A 20814-nucleotide genomic window follows, 5' to 3' on the forward strand; every position below is an offset into this window, starting at 1 on the left:
TCTAACCCAGCCCTGTGGGCGTGAGGTCACAATGGGACCTGCGCTGAGCTGCAAGGTAATATTCTAGAATTCTCCCTAAAACTCAGGTGGCTATTGAGCCTGGTAGATTTGGAGGTCTGACCATTTCTTGCTGCCTATAGACAAGTTTCCATATCCAACACTGCCATTGCTACTGCTTAAAGTTTGCACTGGCAATAAAAGTGAGTGATAATTTTAACCCCAACTAAGTTAAGATCACATGAAGGGGACCACAAGCAGCCAAAACTTCATGGGGTGTAACAAGGATCTGATGAGTTCAGTGTTCAAGTCCTATTGCCACAGCGGCACTGGTGAGATTTTTTTCTGGCCAGAAGTTTGTGAACCTAGAATGTGGGTTGGAAGAGAATGGAGCAAATATTTGGCACAAATGATGCTCCAAAATTTACCTTTTATCTCCCCTTTTCTCCAAGCTTATCCCTAAAGAGATATTGGAAAACAGAGACAATTAGACAAGTACCCTGAGTGATGTCACATCGTAAACCACCTTCCAAAGGGCTCCCGCCCTAACAGTGATCTCTCTTCATTTCTCAGATGCCGGTCCTCATTCCTAGCGTACATTGCCAGGCAAGTGTAGCTGCTGGCCCACTCCAGAAACCCAGCAGTTTGGGGTCAAGCCCAGATCACTAGCTCTGGTTGCCCTTGATCCCTGGGATATTCCCACCTTATGCTTCTGGCATCCCTCCCTTCAGATAGACTTTGCACAGGACCACGGGTACAACTTGAGATGGTCCCCACTCTAGACCTTAGAGGGTGTGGGGTCTCTATCTATCCCTTCTTCTTCAGAAGGCCCTGGACTCTTATAAAGCTTGGTCCAGCCCCTCTAAAGGGACCAGAATATTCAGTCTGTGGGACAGTCAGCCTTTCTCAACCCACAGAAAGATGTGACATATGCTCCCTGAACAATTTTTTTGTTTTGTTTTATATTGTTGCCTAATGAAGAGGAATCATGCAAATAATTCCACCTGTAATAAAAATCTGCTCCCTGTGACTTTATGGATTAGTAAACTTCGAAGCAGCTCACATAATTTTTAAACTCTTTCCTCCTATAAGGGGGTATCACAGTTAGCTCGAGGATGGGCGTCATTAAGCACGGAAGGAAGGGCTCTTGGCCAAGCAGACAACCTCCTTGGGCCTCAGTTTCCCTGTCTTTAAAGTAAGGAGAACAATCCCAAGGCTGTTGTTAGCCGTGGTGGGCAGGGAGGATAGAAGGAAGGTGGCCCAATTGAGTAGAACCAGGAAAATGTCTGCCATAAAGCAAGGCCACCTGGCCTATAAAAGCATTCTGGAGGGCTCTGGGTGCAGATGCAAAGACAGGAAACTGCGAGACAGGGAATTGGTAGCAACAACTCCAGGTAACTCGGCTTTTTAATTAGAGAAGCCTTCAGCCGGCAGCAGAATTGCTTCTGCCCCGCAAACCAGAGACCTGAATCACAGCAGTGCAACATCCAGCGTTTGCACTTGGTAGTAACAGGGGTACAGTAAGGCCTCCCTGCTCCGTGCCGCATCATCCATTAGAAAACAAAAAAGGTACAGTAAGTGCCACTGAGCTCCTCCATTAATTGCTAAGTAAGGGGAAAAAAAGAGAAGAATAAAGTGCTTTTACCTGCTCGGCTGGATAATTAAAAGCTGCCTGAAGCACTGCTAACCTTTTTCATTATGGCAGTGTTCATTATAAAGCCAGAAAGAATTAACTACACTGCATTATCAGATATCGAAAAATATTAATAGCAAAAGTGAGAAAGGGAAAGGAGGAATTTTGGGCGAGTTAATTAAACCACACGTCCTCAATGACTTATTAAGTGACTGGTCGAGCTTCCTGGAGCTTGGTGAGTCCCAGAGAGCATGCGATGTGTTTCTACTCCTCAGGAAATGAGTTTCCAGCCCCGTGGACTTGTATTATTTTTCCTTCCTCTATTGCAAAATTCTTGTTTGTCTCTCTTCGCAAATACTGCCGAGTGAGTCAAGTCCTGGATTGGGACCATCTTAGCGCCAATAGAGTGGGAGCTGGTTGAGAGCCCTTGAAGGTCACTGCTGTGGGGACCACTGTGGGAACGAGACCACTGTGTTGTTCAGCAAAAGCCTTACAGTTCTTCTGTAACGGAGCAGGTGAGAACATCTTATAATGAGGTCCCTTTGCTGCTTCTGTAACCCAAGCCCGTGAATGAATCCAAGAAGGGCTCACCTTGCCTATCAAATTCCCTTCTACAGGGTCTGGTACTACAGCCTGGCACAGGGCATTGAGGGGGGATGTGCCCTTGGGGTCTCAAGAGCTGTTTGGAGTAAGTTATCCACGCTCCATCCATAGAGCAGAACACGGTCAGAGCCCAGCTGCAGCAGGAAGGCCAGCTGAGCGAGGACTGTCATACTCGCAAATCTTTGGTGAATTAAGATGACATCCTCTGCAATACTCTTAAGTGCTTAGTCCAAAAAGGCACACATACGGCACTGTCCTACATGGCATAACAGGATGGGGGTGAAGATAGTAACGGGGGAGAGTGGGGGGGGGGAGACAAGGAACATCTTCCATGGTGGAAGGAACCAGGGAGGGAATGAAAGCATTTTCATTTAGCAAAAAGCAAAATTGATGATGAAGAAAATGTAATATTGATTTCTTTCTTCTTCCTGCTGGCACTGAAACTTTAAATGAAGTCATAGAGCAACTGAGACTCCCGCTTTGATTGGTTGTACTTTGACCTAATCTCATTTTAAGAGTCTAGTTTGCATGATTGTTGGTGACACGCAAGAGGTTTCTCTTTAAGCAGGGTACGGTTATCGTTTCTCCAACATGACATTATGACAATCAGACACTGTTCTGGGGAGCTCCGAGCCTGTCCTTGCTGATGGGTTTCTTCCCTAGGTGGTACGTTGGCCCCCATGGCAGCTTTTCTCAGAAACTCAATGAGCACTTGCCCAAAGAAGAGCTTTCCAGAAAATGGGTGTAAGTGATGGCTTATCCAGCTGCAGCTTACATGGAGGTAGTGGGGACAGGAAAGCTTTGGCTAGTATGTGAATGAATGTCAAAATAGCAATAGGGGAAGAGTCAGGAGGTTGAGCAGAATGGATGAAGTCATTGAAATGGACCCAGTGGTCACGTGTCTTCCTGACCATGATTAAAAGCCATGTTTGCACAGGTACCTTCTTGCATTTTGTCAGCCTGCACAGAAGTATGTGGAGCGGCCTATGGGGGCTTGGCTGTCCTGGCAGCAGGACCTTCTCCCTGTTAAGTAAGCTTTGCATGTAAAACATTTAGAACAGTGCCTGGCACTTAGTAAGCACTCAATAAATGTTATTGATTCTTCAGCATCCTGCATCTTTATCTGGAACTTTTCATGAGCTTCCTTTATCTTGAAATGCCTTGAAAGGAGAAATCTAGAGATAACATAGAAAAGGGTATGAACATCGAATTTTGAACAACTCTTTAGAGGTGGATTGCCCCCTGGAATGGCAATGGCATGCCCACCCCCCCCCCCCCCGCCCAGCCCTGTGATTGGAAAAAATTGTAACTTTCTGGTTTTTCACCCTGTCCTTCTGGGGGTACGGTGTGGGGTAGGGAGAGATTAGAATCAGTCTTTTACGAATTCCCAGATTTGAGACCAAAATTGAAGTGGGCCACCCATGACCTCCAGCATTCAAGCCTCGAGTGTTTGCTGACCACTCTGCCTCTCTCTTCAGAATACACTTAAAGGGTGGGCTTCTTTGGCCAGGAGGAATACCTCTGCTTGGGACCATATAAAATATATAAGAAGGGGTGCCTGGGTGGCTCAGTCGGTTGAGCGTCCGACTTCAGCTCAGGTCATGATCTCACAGCTTGTGAGTTTGAGCCCCGCATCGGGCTCTGTGCTGACAGCCCAGAGCCAGAGCCTGCTTCAGATTCTGTGTCTCCCTCTCTCTCTGCCCCTCCCCCACTCACACTCTGTCTCTCTTTCCTTCAAAAACAAATAAACATTTAAAACAAATTTTTAAAGAAATATAAGAAAACCCTTTGGACCTTGGTGACTGGGAGCTTGGAGAGAAGGAAGAAAGAGGTTGCCCTTAGGTCCTTTTGCATTAGGCCAGGCTTCCAAATATATCACACACATTCCCACCTCTTTCTCTTGGCTCAGCCTGCAACACTTCACTCATCCCTCCCAGTATTCTTCCTGCATGGACCATCTTCCAGGTCTCCCATGTGAGGTCCACTACCCCAGGTCTTCTTCAAGCAGATCTAGTCCTGGTGACTCCTCTTAGCTTCCATAGTGTTATCTGAACTTCTCATGTTCACCAGCCTGGAATGTTTGGCCTATCAGTTTCTCCATTCTAGAGAGTCTGATGGCATCGTGCTCTCAATCTCTTTTCTGTTCTGTGGGACTCTGGAATGAATGGTCATTCAAAGTGCCCCTCTTGTTGGGTCCACAGAGCTCCATTGGTTTTTAGTTTGTGTCTGTATTATAGTAAGTATTTTATAGCATTTCAGTGAGATGCCTGTGTTATTGTCCATTCTATTTGGGAGCACTTGGAGGGAAAGCATCATTTATTTATGTTTATATATTTATCATGCCTGGAACAAGCACACTCGGTAGATGTTTGTTGGGTCAAAATGAATTGAATTGAATAGCACTTTTTCTATATCTACCACAGGCTCTAATTTGGCTCTGGGCAAAGGATGGGCACACACCAAATATTTGCTGAGCCTGAATTAACCCCCTTGGCTGTCTCAGCCCCCTCAGCCCCTCCACACTGTGTGATGTTTCATGGCTGTATAGTGAAGAGATGGTACATGGCTTTCTGGGTCCCCCTGAACTTGCTTGTCTTAAACCTCTGCAGCCACAAAACAGACAGATCTAGACGGCCAATACCCTCCATTTTCCTTTTTATCTCTGTAACTTAATTTATCTCTGTATCCTAGAAAACCACATAACTATTTAGAAAAAAACTACAGATATGTTTTGAAACCCTAGGTTTCCAGGCTATTCCATATAAGGGACTTTTTCTCAAATGCTTCATAATCCATGTGAAACATGGAAGTAATCCATTTATGCCCCCTTCTAAGCACTGTAGTGTCTGCCACTTAATTTGTGACTTCAGACAAGTAATAACCTCTCTGGGGCTACATCAGTCCGTCTCCAAGGCCCCTTCCTGCTCTAACATCTGTGCTTCTGACGCCTTTTGGAAGGCCCATTGATTAGCTAACTTAGCCATTTTTTTTTTTAACGTGTATTTATTTTTGAGAAATAGAGAGAGACAAAGCACAAGTAGGGGACAGGCAGAGAAAAAAGGAGACACAGAATCCGAAGCAGGCTCCAGGCTCTGAGCTGTCAGCACAGAGCTTCAAGCGGGGCTTGAACCCACAAACCGTGAGATCGTGACCTGAGTCAAAGTCGGACACTCAACCGACTGAGCCACTCAGACACCATTGCTAACCCCTTCTCTCTTGCCCTCTTCCTGCTATTCATGATTTTTTTTAAAAAAAGGACATATACTTACTTCCTTGTGGGTCTTCATACAATCTGAGTAGCCATGGGACCAATTTTGGACAGGGGCTTCTGGGGAAAAAAAATTGCTTTCCAAGGGAAAATGGAGAGATACAGCTTATGAAGTCCCTTCTTTCTTCCTGTCTTGAGTGAGAAGCTGCTAGCCATTCCATGGTAATGAGGGGGTGAGCGTGAGGGCAGAAAACCAACACGTCAAGGATAGTGGAGTGCCCAACACCTTGGTGACAGCACAGAGCAGTGGATCAGCCCAGCAAAGGAATCAATGCCTTCATGAGTCTAAACTACTATTAGGCAAGAGTTTTGTTGAAATTTTGCTGAAAAAAATGTTGCCATGAGCATCCCTGACATACACCTTTCTAATTTCCAGTCGAGAGGATTCTTCAGGTCAATTACTTCGTTTCCTTGGGTCCTCCCCATGAGTGTTACTCCACCTTGACCAAACTCATAGGCCCGCCTGCACACGTGTGCACACGCACGCGATTTGTAGCATGCTTTATGTTGCACAAGTTTCCATGTGCATTACCACATTCGATGCTTCTATCCTGTGAGGGATGTCTATCATCCCCCTCCCCTGTTTATACACGAGGAAACTTAAAACAGTCCCCCACGGTCTCACTGACTCCAAATACAACACGTTCACGCAACTCACCGACAACCCAGGTCAAAGTTCCACACCCCACTTCTTCCACAGAGGAAGCTGTTGGCCTTATCCCGCCACCACCCTGGGGCACAGGCCCAGAGTGAGTCTTCAGAACCTTGGAGGACTCACCAAGGCCCACACAACTCCATAAGGAGAACCGTGTCAGAGAGGGTGCCTCCCCACCCCTGGAGCTCAGCAGCCCTCAAGGGGGAGGCAGCAGAGACTGTCCCCCAGCTGGGGCCGGAACACAAGTAATTAATAGGTGATCATGGAGCTGGACAAATGCAGACTGACAGCAGGCTTACCTATCTTATAGCCTGCGCCTTGGCTAACATTAGTTCTACAGCTAAACCCGGGCTTTGTTGACATGTTGTTCCCTTTCATTAATAAATAACTGCCCAAAACAATTACACTTCAGGAAACTAACCTTATTTTTCTCTTTCCCTCTGAAAGGTACCAAAAATTAAAAGCAAAGATGCTTAAATCAGCTGGAGCGCTCCTGGGCGGGTGTTCCTAAGTGCAATCTGCTTAATGGGAAAGACCTTTCGGGGGAAGGGCAGTCACTCTGCAGCTCCCCCGGAGGGGCCACGGGCAGGTAGAGATAGAACACACGGTTTCTCCATGAGGGCCTGGCCCTCTGCTTATCTCAGGATCCCACTGTCCAACGGACTTAATTTACCTCTCCAGTCTAGCTCTTCCTGGAGCTGCAGGCACATGTCAATCTTCTTTTTTTTTTTTTAAACCAATATAATATCATGAAAAGATCGTGACACTTTAAAATCAAGCAGTCCCAAGTTTGAGTCTGAATGCTGCCGCTTATTAACTGTCTGTTTTGCACCCCTTATTTGACTGTTCTGATAACTTGTTTGTTGTTGCATAGCAAAATACTCCAAAACCTAGTGGCTTAAAACAACACCCATTTATTACCCTGCAGTTGCTGTGGGTCAGGACTCCACGTGCAGCTGAGCTGGGCCCTGTGCCCAGGGTCTGCCAGGCTACAGTCAGGGAGCTGGCTGGGGCTGCACACCTCTCCCAGCTTCACCCACGGAGGTACGCTCCGGGCTCCAACCTCACTCACTTGACTGTTGACGAGACGCAGGGCCTCCCGGGCTGTGGGCTGGAGGTCTCCCTCAGTTCCTTGCCACTTAGACCTTGCCATAAGGCAGCTCCCACCGAGGTAGCCGGCTTGCATCAGACTGAGCCAGCAAGAGAACCAGATGAAAGTTAAAGTCTTTAATAACCTAATCTCACAAGTGACATGCCATCACTTCTGCCGTATTCTTTTCATTAGAAACAAATCTCTGGGTTTGGCTCACACCCCAGGGGAGGGGATTGCATAAGGACACGAATGCCAGGAACCAGGATCACTGGCTGCCGGTCTAGCAGCTTCTGAACTGCATCTTCTGAAGCACGGTTTCCTCATCTATAAGTGAGCATTATAATAATTCCCTGAGAGGTGGGAGAAAGATTCCGATGAGATGCTATACAGCTTAGGGCCTGGAAGGATGCATAAGAATGCATAAGGAGATAACTGTCCTTCCCCTCCCCTGCCTGCCACATCACGCTGATACGCTCAGAGGTTGATATGCAAAGAGGCTTTATGGCTAGTTCCACTCCCAAGAATGAAGCAATATGGATACAGAGAGCAAGTCAGAGGGTTCCAGGGAACAAAACTGATGGTGGGGGAAACATTTGAGCTCTCCGGACAGGGTCAGAGGCTGGCTGTCCCTGAGGCAGAAGGCCGGAGAGATCACTGCTGAGAGGCTGAGCCCTGGGTGATCTTGAGAGGACAACCAAGGACCAGACCCCAGCAAACGGCCTCAGGAGCCAGGGCCGTCACAGCCCCCATCGCAGGCCAACCCCACCACCCTCCCCAAGGGCTACTGACAGCCCCAGAAACGCTCCCAGAGGGGGTCCATAAATCACAAGATGCCTTCTTCCCCCAAGGTCAGCGGACTGTGGAGCCAGCTCTGAGCATGGATCACTCTCGCTTTCCTTCCCTAATTTCCCACCAGTTCATTAAAGCTTGACCTTCTGGGCTCCTACGGCTACTGCGGATGTCCAGCCAGAGAGACCATTATATTTTAAAGGCTGTTAAACTGTCCAATGATATTTTAGCCTCTTTTTTTTTTTTTTTTATATTTGATAGCAAATCATCAATCACTTGTGTAAACTTCCAAGTAAAAACTAGGGAGAAAAAGATGGAGAATTATATGAAATTACAGTGGAATGAAGCAGTTAGATTTCTCTCTATCAGCCGAGGCGAGGCGAGGTGAGATGGTGGTCAATTATCTTTTTCCACTCACTGATAAATCGCCAGCACCATGGAGGCTGTCAGTGTCTGACTCATGACAAGCAGAGAGGGGGGCACTGGTGTGACCAGAGGGCCGGGGATGCAGGCTAGCTTTACAGCTGGTACTGGGGCTTCTCCAGTGCCGACCTTCACCGGCCGGCCAGGATAGCAGCCCGGGCCCCGACCATGTCCTGGGATAACCCCTTTCTCTTCTGACCACTGCCCCTGCGACCCCCTTCCTCCCCTCATCATGCAGGGGACAGCGGAGACCGCCCCCAGCCTTAACATGCAGAGGCATGCTGCTCTCCACTCCTGTGTCCCAAACTGACCTCATTATTTTCCTCACACATTCCTTGTCTGAGTTAGTGGTACCATCATTCACCCAAGTGATTTAACTAAAAACATCCTCGTCATCCCCGACACCTCCCTTTTGCTTCCCCCCCCCCCCCCCCCCCCCCCCCCCCGGTGAATCCATCTCTGTGCTTGGTCTATTGTCTACCACAATTATTTGGCAGACTCACCCCACCTCACATCCCCCTGCTGTTGCCAAGGTCCAGGCTCTGTCACTTTTGTTCTAACCTGTTGGAAAAGCCTCTTAATGGGTTTCCACATCTTCAGCGTTTTTATCAAAAGCTCACACTCATACTCACACACGCCTCTGTGCACTCCTGCTGGTCTGTTTTTTAAGGCACGTCCCTGACTGATGCCATCACCACTGGCACTTAGGAAGGTCCCTCTTGCTTCAGGAATAGGCTAACACCCCCCACCTGGTGTACGATTTCCCACAGTCGTCCTGATGCCCACGGGCCATCCCCAGCCAGGGAAGCCATGGTTTCTGTCCCTGCTCTTTTTTGTGTCCAGGACTGTGTTATCTCCGCCCCTCCGCCAGAGCTCCCTTGTCCCTCTAGTTGAACTGGCCAATTTCTACCCAACCTTCACGACCCAGATCAGAAGTCACCTCCTCCAGGAAGTTCCTCCTGACTCCCTCTTCTCTTGCTTTTATAAAGCAGTGCAAAACACCACCACCACCCCACACTGAATTCTGATTTCCTTGAGTAAAGACCTCAGCTCATTGTCTGGCAGCCAGCACCACCCCAGGCTCTGGGGCACAGGGAGTACTTGTTGGCCCATAAGTTGTTGTGAGCTGTAGAGTAACACAAATCCAGGGGCGCCTGGGTGGCTCCCTCAGTTAAGCGGCCGACTTCGGCTCAGGTCACGATCTCGCGGTCCGTGAGTTCGAGCCCTGCGTCGGGCTCTGTGCCGACAGCTCAGAGCCTGGAGCCTGTTTCAGGTTCTGTGTCTCCCTCTCTCTGACCCTCCCCTGTTCGTGCTCTGTCTCTCCCTGTCTCAAAAATAAATAAAACGTTAAAAAAAAATAACAACAAAAAAAAGAGTAAGACAAATCCAGGGGTTGGGGCACCTGGGTGGCTCCGTCGGTTAAGCATGCAAGTCTTGATTTCGGCTCAGGTCATGATCTTATGCTTCATGAGTTCGAACCCCACATCAGGCTCTGCAATATCATTGCAGAGCCTGCTTGGGATTCTCTCTCTCTCTCTCTCTCTCTCTCTCTCTCTCTACTCCACCCCCACTTGCTCACACTCTCTTTCTCTCAAAATTAATGAACTTTTAATTAAAAAAAAAAAAAAAGACAAACCCAGGGTGGAATATTGCTCTCCCACCTTCTGGCCCTTTGACCTCAGCAAGACTACTGTGCCTTTGAGCTGCAGTCCTTACTGATAAAATGAAAGTCATTAACTTAACCCTGTGAGAATAGTATGGAGACAGGAAGTGAGATTTAGAAAGTGATGAATTGTTGGTAGAGTAAGGGCCGGGCAGGAGTTTGGGATGGGAGCTGAGGTTTCTAGGAATAACGCGGGCGAACGTAGGTACGGAGAGGGGAATGGTAGGCAGAAGAGTATAGTGAAGAGCTCAACACATGGCAGGCGTTCAACCTCTACTTTCCCTCGGAAGTCTGACAACTAACTGGAGGAGAGGAGAAAGTAGTAACTATGTCCCTTAAATGCTCGCCACCTTATTTCTCTCACTTACTACCCGTTTTCTTTTGCTGACTTGGATACCCAGCCACGTGATTAGGGACAAAAACCCCTCTGTTTGATAGCAGTGTACCCAGCAGACTCTAAAACACACACACTGAGGGATCTCATCATCTCCCTAAGTGACTCCAAGCTTGCCTGTCTGGCACCACACTATCTGTACACACAAATACAGCTGGGCAGGCAGGTAGGAGGTATGCACTCTTGTGAGTCATCCTGTGCCAGCATAGCACCAGGGGACCCTGCCTGTGACGGGGGCGGGGGGGGGGGGGAAGTGGGCTCCTGAGTGACAGTAGCTCATCTTGGACCCCTAGTTCCTGGCTCCAATGCATTTGGCCCTGTCCCCAGGTTGGGAGTTGCTACCTAGGGAGCAGTATGAGGGAGAGCAAAGGCCAGGTAAGAAAGCAGGGCCTGCTGATAAAAGGGTTGGGCTAGACTGGAATAGCCCCATGAGACAAAGGTACTCAGAAAGTTCTAGATGGTGGAGCAAAGAGGAAAAACAAGGACACAACCCAGCTACTGGAGCCCCAGGGACCAGAGGGAAATAGGAGGACCAGGTAATCCTACAAACAGAAAGGTCTTATATGTAACATGAAATATTTGGCCAAGGAACAATCCAAACACAGAAATGGGTGGGCTAGAACAAGGTGGGGTCGATGTTAGCTCAAAGATGCCATGTCCTCCACAACAGTCAGATAAGCCCTGCCTGGTGATGCTTCAGAGGCGTTGGTCTGGACAGGAGAAAACAGTGGCACCTTCACCCAGGAGGTAGGTCCTATCCTATACCCACATTTCAATGAGCAGTATGTGTCTGTCCCCCTTCACATCTATTACCCACAAACATGAGCAGAACAGCCAGCATGAGAGGCTCCTGACTCCTTCTGGAATAAAGCAGCTAAGTTCTCATGTACCTGGTATGACTGCCCCAGTCACACCCTGTCTACTAATGCCCAGGTAAGCATAGAACCTTAGGACTAGACGATAGCATATATTTCACCTCTTTTTACAGATAAAATAAAGTTTCTAGAAAGATTAAATGAATTCTGAAGCTAATGTGACTAGTCTGTGTAGAGCAAGAACTGGAATTCATTCTTCCAACATCTAATAGAAGGTTTCCTCTACCCTATCAAACAGCCAACCATATGACAAAGGGAATCCATTGGAGACTGGAATTGAACTTTTGGAGGAAAGTACTCCTTAGTTTGGAAAAAAAAAATCAAAAGAAACATATTACCAATGCAAACCAAAAACAAGGACACACTAAAATTTTTGAGGAAGATCTGGGAGCCATGAAGCAATCCAAATGTTGATGCTTCAAATTGAGCCTTCAAGTGTACTATTTAATATCACACATTTAGAGTAATTTATCCTCACCATTTACATATTTGATTGGATTTTTTTCTCTTTTTCTTAACTTATATTTCAGGAGAGAGGTGCTTGAAAATTACTGTTTGTTTTTGAGTGATGTATCCATGGGCTTGTTTCCTTATCCACTGTTGTTTCCCCAAAAGACCCAATATTAAGATTGGGAGAAGGGAACGGGAGGAAGGTACTGTGCTGTTTAGATCCATCACAATGGACGCTGGATCCATCCAACACAAGCTAGACTAGACTGTTCATGTAGACAAACAACATTAGCTGATACTGAATAAGACAGACTTTGGCTAATGCCATATGGAACCAATGTATCAGTGTTTGAGATAATGTAGATAGATTCAACCTTGGAGGTGAGTTGAAGTTACCCCTGAATGTAATGGATATTTCCACCATCAGTCATTGAAGGACAAAGTTAATCTCAGGACAAAAACAAAATTGGTGTAGAAAAGAAAATACCTACCATTTGGGGAACCAGGGTCAGATGATCTGGAATCAGGAGAGACGGGAGAGAGATGGCACCTGCATGTGTGGAAGCAAGCAGATGCTGGGAAGGGATGTAGCCCCATCATCAGAGAGCTCTGGAGCTGGCTTCACACATGTGGATTCTAACAATGGCCAGTGCTAGAAGCAAAAAACTTCTGTTAGATTCAAGGCTTTAGTAAAAATCATAGTCTGATCTCTGTTGGGCTGATGGGAATTAGAAAAGAGGAAATCCCATGTTTAAGAAGGTAGAGCTAAAAGAAGAATGGGTGTCCCTCTCCCTGAAGCCAGCTTGAGGGTTCTCAGTGGCAGCAGCCTCCAGCTAAAAAGTTAGGACCAGATTGGCAATGATCTCTGTGAGATCATCAGCAACAGGGACAATGATAGGGCTGGAAAATTAGTGGACCAAAGACACCAGAAGAGAGCCCAAGGTTCTTATTCCAGAAGAAAAACAGTGAGGATAGGCACTGTGTTGGGGGCTAATTTATGGCAATTAGACTAACAGCAAAATTTCACGGGTTGTAAAATTTATTTGGGTCACGAGCAAGAACAACGATCTCTAGCTGGCTTAAGAATTTTTTCTAACTTTTTAATGTTTATTTATTTTTGAGAGGGAGAGCATGCAAGCAGGGGAGGAGCAGAGAGAGAGGGAAACAGAGGATCCGAAGTGGGCTTTGCACTGGCAGTAGAGAGCCCAAAGCGGGACCCAAACTCACAAACCATGAAATATTGACCTGAACCTAAGTCAGATGCTCAACCGACTGAGTCACCCAGATGCCCCAAGAATTTTTTTTTTCTTTAAAAAGCAGGATGAAGGATTTATTGGAAGGATAGTTGGACATGTCATGGAACAGAAGGAAGAATTGCAAAATCAAAACCTGAGAAGAGGGGCACCTAGGGGGCTTAGTCAGCTGAGCCTCTGACTTGGTTCAGGTCATGATCTCATGGTTTGTGAGTTTGAGCCCCACGTTGGGCTCTCTGTTGTCAGCCTGTCAGCACAGAGGCCACTTCAGATCCTCTGTCCCCCGACTCTGCTCCTGCCCTGCTTGTGTCTCTCAAAAATAAAATAAAATAAATATTAAAAAAAAAACAAGAAGAAAAGGATTCTCAAACAGGGGAGTTGACAGAACCTCTCTATATGGTGCAAATGATAGTGTAGCTTGTCTCTGATTTCCATTCAAACTCTATTTCTCTTTCTTGCAAAAATCCAATTCAGAAAAGAAATAGGATGGTGTGAGGGACAATAAAGACTGAATGTAATGGGAGGAAGGACCTTTTCTCCTTCCTTCCACACTTCTTGGGTCCATAAAATAACTGCTTCCTTCACAGAAACATTACATCTCTTTTCTCCACCATTTACTCCTGTCCCCTTCATTTCTCTCCAAGGGGATAGTGTTAGTTTTCCTGGTTACATAACCAATTATCAGAAACTTAGTGACCTAAAACAACATGCATTTTTATTTCACATTTTCCTGTTGGCTAGAGTCCAGACACAGCTTAATTGAGTCCTCTGCTCAAGGTCTCACGGGGGCTACAGTCTAGGGGTTGGCTGGCTGCATTCTCATCTGGAGACTCAACTGGGGAGGCAGCTGCTTCCAAGATGCATTCAGGTTGTTGGCAAAATTCACGTCCTTGTGGTGGTATGACTGAGGACTCTGACTTTCTGCTGGTGTTACCTGGAGGCTGCCCACATTTCATAAAGGGCACCCCAGTTCCTTGCCTTGTGGCCTTCCTTCAATATGTGGCTTATTTTGTCAAGCCAGCAAGGGGAATCTCTTTCTCAGGGGACAGCCCGGTCCCTTTGAAGAGCTTTGGCCTGATGAAGTCAGGCCCACCCAGGCTGTGATCCCCTTCCTGACGTATGCACTCTCCTTCTCTCTGACAGCTTCCCACTCCTCATCGGCCTGCACGCAGGCCACAAGCATTCTTGTCTTCTTCGGGTAGTGAGCTCACCTGGGCAGGCCGGCAGTCACTCAATGTCTCTGCCTATGACTGCGTCCAAAATTTCATATCAGGAGGGAAGGAAAGAAAGCCCAAGTGCCAAACCTCATTAAGCCTCAGATCCAAACCTTATTTTCCCATACAACTTTACCACCCACAAAACTGATACATTGATCCCTGTCTGATTCTTCTATTTTCCAATTGTTTCATAGCCCAAAGGGGAAAACTCTGATTTATTAGAACCTCAAACCCCACTTGGTGTCCTGGGGACCAGTGCCATGGGAGTGAGAGCCATTCTTAGCTTGGTAGCCACACTGGAAGGTATCTCCTCTGTGCCCCAACAATCTAGGTATAGAGGGGTACTAAAAGCTGGTTTTGGTAGGTCCAGCCTACAGAGGCCAGAGACACTTAAAATATGGGAGAAAAAGGCACATAGCATGTTATGTGTCTTGGGGATGAAGGGTTCTGCAGAGACCATCTCATATTTGTCCTGATTTTAGAAAAAAGACAGCTTCTATGGCAAACAACTAGAATGTGTTTTTTAAAGACTTTTTAAAAAAATGTTTATTTATTTTTTTGAGAGGGGCAGAGAGAGAGGGAGACACGGAATCTGAAGCAGGCTCCAGGATCTGAGCCGTCGGCACAGACTCAGACTCACAAACTGCAAGATCATGACCTGAACTGAAGTCAGACACTCAACCGACTGAGCCACCCAGGAGGCCCTAAAATGTTTATTAATGTAAGAAGTTCTTTTCTTCCGTATCCTGTCCACTCCCTCTGCCTCTCGTTACAGAGGAAAAACTAGGGCATGTGTGCTGGTGCTTTGCTGCCCACCAGCCTATCTGCTCTCCCATGCCTATACCCTTGTTGTGACTCCCAACTCTCCAGGCTTTTCTGGGGCGACACATCTCAACGTGTCGTCCTGTCCCACAAGTGATAACTAGGTAGAGTCAGAGTACGGCCATCCCATGGGAAACCACTTCCCCAGACCATGTCCTGACAAGGAAGAGGCTAAGTCATAAAAGCCATTACTTATAAGTGTCCAGAAGAGAAACTGAGGCACAGAAAGGGCAAGTCACTATCCCAGATACACACAGCATTCAGCAGGTGAACCAAACAGAGAGTTTTAGACTCTTTCCTTTGTAGCCCCTGACACCACACTGCTCCATTAATCTAGAGCAGAAGCGAATGAACCCCTCCCAGGCCCAGAGTCTCCTGAGAAATAATCCACTGATGTAAATAAGCCAGGAACCCAGGTGCCCTCGGGGGTCAGTTCTTAGAGCACCTCAGTTAAGACGGTTAATAACCACAGCAACGTGATTGATTACTTAGCACTGGAAGGGAGTGAGCGCTTGCCCGCACCCCCTCCAGCCGGGCTCCCTTCATTTGCATAGGTAACGGTCGTGTTATTAGCAGCTCATTAGTGCTAAGCCCAGGTGACCAGAAAGGCAGACTCAGTGGTCTAACTGGAAAGAACCTCTCCTATTTTAGGGGAAAAACTGTACTAGGACTCTTATTCCAGGGCCATGTGACCCAGACACCGTGAGAGTGGGTTCTAAAACAGGGGTCCCTGGCTTTTCTTAGTGACAAAGTATGATTCTAAAATAACATCAGTACAGACAACAGAAAGCTCACCTGTGATACACCAGTGATGTGACGTGATGAAAATGGCACTTTGCCTCTGCGGTCTTCCTCCCCCAAACCCAGAACTCCAGGCTAACCAGGAGAAAAGCATCAGACAGATCACATCTGAGGGTCGTTTTACAACATGCCTGGCCAGTCCTCCTCAGAACTGTCAAGGTCATCAAAAACAAGGCAAGTGTGAGAAACAGTCTCAGGTCAGAGGAGCCTAGAGACCTGACAACTACCTGTAATGTGACATCCCAGATGGGATCCTGGCATAGGAGAAGGGCATTAAGTAAAAATGAAGGAAAGTGAAACTATGAACTTCATCATAATAATTTATCATTATCGGTCCATTAACTGTAACAAATGTACCGTACTCATGTAAGATGTTAATAATAGAAATAACTAGGTGTGGGTTATGTGAGAACTCTGAATTATCATTCTCTGTAATTCTAAAACTGTTCTCAAATAAACAGTTTATTTTTTGGAGAGTGTCTTACATGCGGATGGCACATTCCAATTTATTCCATGATATCATCAAACTATCCTTGTTGGTCCTCAATACCTGGCTAAGGTAGGGTAAACAGGCATCTTTCCGCTTGCTTTACAAAGTAACAGAGATTTGAAGAGTTGAAGTGACTTGTCCAAGATCACAGAGCTACTAAGTTAAATGATTAGTTTCACACTCTTGTCTTCTGACTCAGAGGCTAGTATCTTTCACCAAAGCAAATGTTACCACCTCTAAAGAGGTCAGAGGTAAAGAAAAAAAGACCGTGCAAGCCTCTGACTAATGGCTAGAGGGTTTGGCTATGGAGACTGAGACAGGGCCAGGCAAGAAGTCAAGGTCAGCCAAGGATCATGGCCATCTTTGTGGGTCTCCTTGGTCCCTCAAGACATAGACTGAGAAAAAATAAATAAATGTTCCCCTTGCTCCTTCTCATCCATTCTGGAACCTCTCCCACATCCTAGATGTGGAAGCACAATCCAGAATTCTTGTGGCATATTTTTGCCCACCTTAAAAAGCAAAAGGACACAAAAGTCTTTCTTTCTTTCTCGCTTCATTTGACCTTAACGGAAACTTCCAGAATGTCAGTACCAGCCCCACCTGGAAAAAAGTGATCCAGGCCTACACAAAATGAGTCAGCAGGAGATGAGGAAATGAAATCTAGCTCTATTTCTGCCTCTTACAGTTTCTTCAAGCCCCGCCTACTTTCAGATCCATCTAGAAGCAAATAGGAAAGAACTCCCTGTAACTCAGCTGGGCCACTTTGGGAAGGTGGGAAGAGACACAGGTGATCGGTTCTTGCTATTGTCCATGTAAGAAAATGAAGCGATGGAGAGAAGAGACCAATTTTGCATGGGGAGAATATACTGATGTGCCTTCAATTTTAACCCAAACCACTTGTTGGCCGTGAGGCACGTTCATGTCAATGCCTCTGGGACCCAGTTTCCTTTTCTGAAAAATGAGAGGTTTGAACTCAGCAATGTCTAAGCCCTTCTCTACTTGGACATTCCGTGATCTAGTTCATGATCAATGGAAACAGAGTGAAGGATTCTCAACGAGAAGCGAAGCCGATGGAGTATAGCCATCGGGCATTTTAGAAATTGAACCAGAAACTCACATTGCACCTGTTTTGGTGACCAGAGAAGTCCCTGGTCACTTCTCCACAAGAAAAGGATGTTTAAGTGATTGTTTAATTCCCTGGGGATTATTCAGCAAATCCCCAACAGTTTTATCATACTACCCTACATAGTGGGTTAGAATCAAAAGGGATATTGGGGACATCAAAAATGTATAACCAATTTTTTAAGAGCTTACAAGCTATTTCTAGCTCACTCCACACAGCCCAATCCAACCATTAAAAACACATGTCAAGTTAGCTGCTGCATCCTATGGGTAAACATTCTGGAATGAAGACACATGGGGGGCACACACATGCACATATTTACATGTATGTTTGGGTGCACATTCCCCCTGTCCTGACCCACCCGGTGTCTCCATTTGCCTTATCAGGAAAGAATTCCTGAAGGAAGTAGGCTCTGAGGGATGAGAAGTATCCTCTGGGATGCACTAGGACCCAGTGAAGTTGCAAAGCTGTAGGAAATCTGATCACTGATGGAGTTTTCATCCAGATCAGGGCATCAGGGAATGCAGGGTCAGCAGGGCTGTCCTCACCAAACTGCTCCTGCTTTGCTCTGTGCCCCCTCCTCTCCCTCTCCCTCCTTACCTCCTTCCCTACCAGCATTCCCCTCCCCCTCTAGTCACATACTGCCTTGTCCTGGATTCTTCCTAAGGGCAGCAAATTACTCCTATCATTTTTAAAAATGTAATCAACTGCATTTGATCCATCAGGTGCTTTTGTGAGGATGGGTTTAAAAAAAAACAGGTTGAAAAAAGTGGATAAAATATAAATTAAAAAAGAAGAATAGGTCTGGTTACAATCAATAACCCCAGAATTATTGACTCCTCTTCCCATTACGCTGTGATGCCTCTGTAATCTTGCTGGCAGATTCTATAAAGGACGCATCTGTGCAAGATGAGATGTCCATTGTCAAAAGTTATAATTCTCTTCAACACAACTCCCATAACAGCAGCCAGGCAGTTTCTGCAGAGCGATCTGGTGTCTGGAAACCACATGATATCACTCTCGAAAACACATTTTGTGTCCCTGCCCTGCGGCCATCCTTGTCCTTAGCAAGTTGGAAGGAAGAAAGGAGATAGAACCAGAAGCTGAACTTGGCCCAGCCAAGTGTCCTGAGCTCAGGCATTTCAGGCTTTCCTTTGACCTTCTAGACTCCTTGGAGAGGTTTACCTCTCCTCCTCCCCTTAGTAGAGCTAAAGTCCTACTAGAAACAAATGTACTGTTCACTCAGAGGAAAACCTGAAACGAATCTCCATTTCCTTGTACAGATTCTCCAGCTGGGATTGCTATCCCCACGAATGTCTTGGCTAAAGGGCAGAGTTTGGAGTTGATTTCCAGAGGTTTCCCCAGGAAAGGACAAGGCAGATCATAGGCTTACATCAGCTTAGGAAAAGCAACCTGTCTGGACAAGACCCCAGGAAGCCAGGCTTCTTGGCAGTAGGACCTACCAGGAGTCAAGGAAAATCTCCAGCTGGGAGCCACTCACCCTTGCAGGAGGAATCAGCTCAGGACGTTCTTTTGAGCTCACGCCTTAACCCCCAGGAGATGGTGTGGCCAAATAGGAAGAGCCCTGGCCTGGGAGCCGTGTGACCTTGCAAAAACCACCTCTCTGAGCCTCACTTCCTCATTTGCAGAGCAAGAAGGTTGGATGGAATAACCTCTCAGGGCCCTTCCAGATTTCTGAGTGATTGTCTGCCTCTCTCAGCTCTGCATTGGGGTGGGGACAGTAACTTCTGTCACTTCTTGGCCTCTCCAGCCCTTGCTGGCTGGCGCCCTCATCCCCAATCCCAGCAGGAGCCCCTGCCTCACCAGAGGGTGTTGGGGGTCTCCCTGCCAAGGAAGGAGGACTAGAAAATCTGGGTGGGCCCTGCCCTCAGGGACACTCTGTCCAAACCAGAAAGCAAAGCTCTGCTGGGTTTGATTATGAAGATTTACAGCCAGGAGTGAGTTTCCTTGGCAATATTGTCTGCTGCCTTTATGAGCCGCAATTACATAGCATTTGGTACCTGGGAAGGCAACAGGCGAGGGCTGAAATGGTGAAATGCTCTATCACTCCAAGAAGCACACCGCCTTTGGTAATAAATATTGACGTTCATTAAGACAAAGCCAGAATTCAATCTGTTCTGGGGAATTCTCTGCTTCCAGCCTCAAGAATGGCCCTTATTTACAAGATGTCCCTAAGGGAATGAGACAGGCCGGCTCACCTTGCTCCCCAAGATACATTTTATTCAACCGACTTGTCCTGGGCAAACGTGTATCTGACAAGCCAATTTGAAAATGAATTTGGTACATTTTTTGAGTTGATTATTTATCCTGAAAATGAATGCCCATTCTGGTCAGGCTGACAGCTCTCGGGATGAGAGCTCTCTGCTCCCGGCTCCCTTGTCACGCCTGCTCCGTCAACAAAGGAGCAGCGGAAGTGAGAGAGCCAGCCTTCTGCACAGGGGCTGGGTGGGCGCCTCCACCCTCACTCACCAGGACCCTGGCCCAGCGTAGTTTCATCCTGCTGACGAAAAGGCTAGCTTGCAATGCCCGTGCCGGGAGAAGTGGGTGGTGTGAAAGCCAGAGGGGTTCCATCTGCCCTACCGTCTTGCAAGGTTCGGCCGGGCGAGCAGCTGATTCCCACTGCCCAGAGTCATCAGGAGGTGTTAGTCCAGGGTAAGAGAGCCTGGGGGCAGGGCCTAGGGTGGGGAGGGGGCTTTCAGTCTCCCTGAAGTTTACTTGCCCTGTTTCCCCTCCACCGCCATCATTTCAAGATGATACCTTGGCAAATTTCACAGAAAGGCAACATGTTGCAGGGATGTGCTCGGAGGGCGCACCCCCTCCCCCGCCCCTGCCGCCCCACTCCAGCTATGCTTTCTTCACAACCCACCTGCCAAGAACTCAGAGACCCTGACCTTCTGGTATAGCCCTGGAAGGCTTCATGTAGGAAGAGGACCTTGGGAGGGAGGTGGGAAGACTGTTTTGGAGACACTGACTTGCCTGTGGCTAAAACCTCATCAAGAGGAACTGGGTCATAGAAGGCCTTGAATGTTGAAGCCAGGAAGCCACAGGACTCTAAATTTCCCAAGGTGATGAGATAGCTTTAGTTCGGTGGTTTTCAAACCACAATGAGATCATGAGACCCCTTGTTCTAATGTAATCTTGTCTAGAACCTCAATGTAGAAAGCAGATGAAAGTGAAACTCTTCCTGTTAAACACAGACGAAAGCCCCAGAGCCCAATCCTGCTGACACAGGATCTAGTCCCTG

At 47.1% G+C, this 20814-nt stretch overlaps 1 long non-coding RNA gene across 2 annotated transcripts; it reads right to left on the minus strand.

Annotated features, from left to right (window-relative positions):
• Positions 1 to 7051: 7051 nt before the first annotated feature.
• Positions 7052 to 19584, minus strand: LOC125915484 (uncharacterized). 2 transcript variants are annotated; one of them, XR_007455680.1, is made up of 4 exons: positions 19013 to 19584; positions 15931 to 16087; positions 12335 to 12495; positions 7052 to 7346 (listed from the first exon to the last, which is right to left on the minus strand). It is a non-coding gene; the product is annotated as an uncharacterized LOC125915484 (long non-coding RNA). The 2 variants fall into 2 exon arrangements; XR_007455679.1 differs by lacking the exon at positions 19013 to 19584 and having other exon boundaries at positions 15931 to 16350.
• Between the last annotated feature and the right edge of the window lie 1230 nt (positions 19585 to 20814).

This window comes from Panthera uncia, chromosome D1 (genome assembly GCF_023721935.1).
Source record: "Panthera uncia isolate 11264 chromosome D1, Puncia_PCG_1.0, whole genome shotgun sequence".
Taxonomy (NCBI): domain Eukaryota; kingdom Metazoa; phylum Chordata; class Mammalia; order Carnivora; family Felidae; genus Panthera; species Panthera uncia.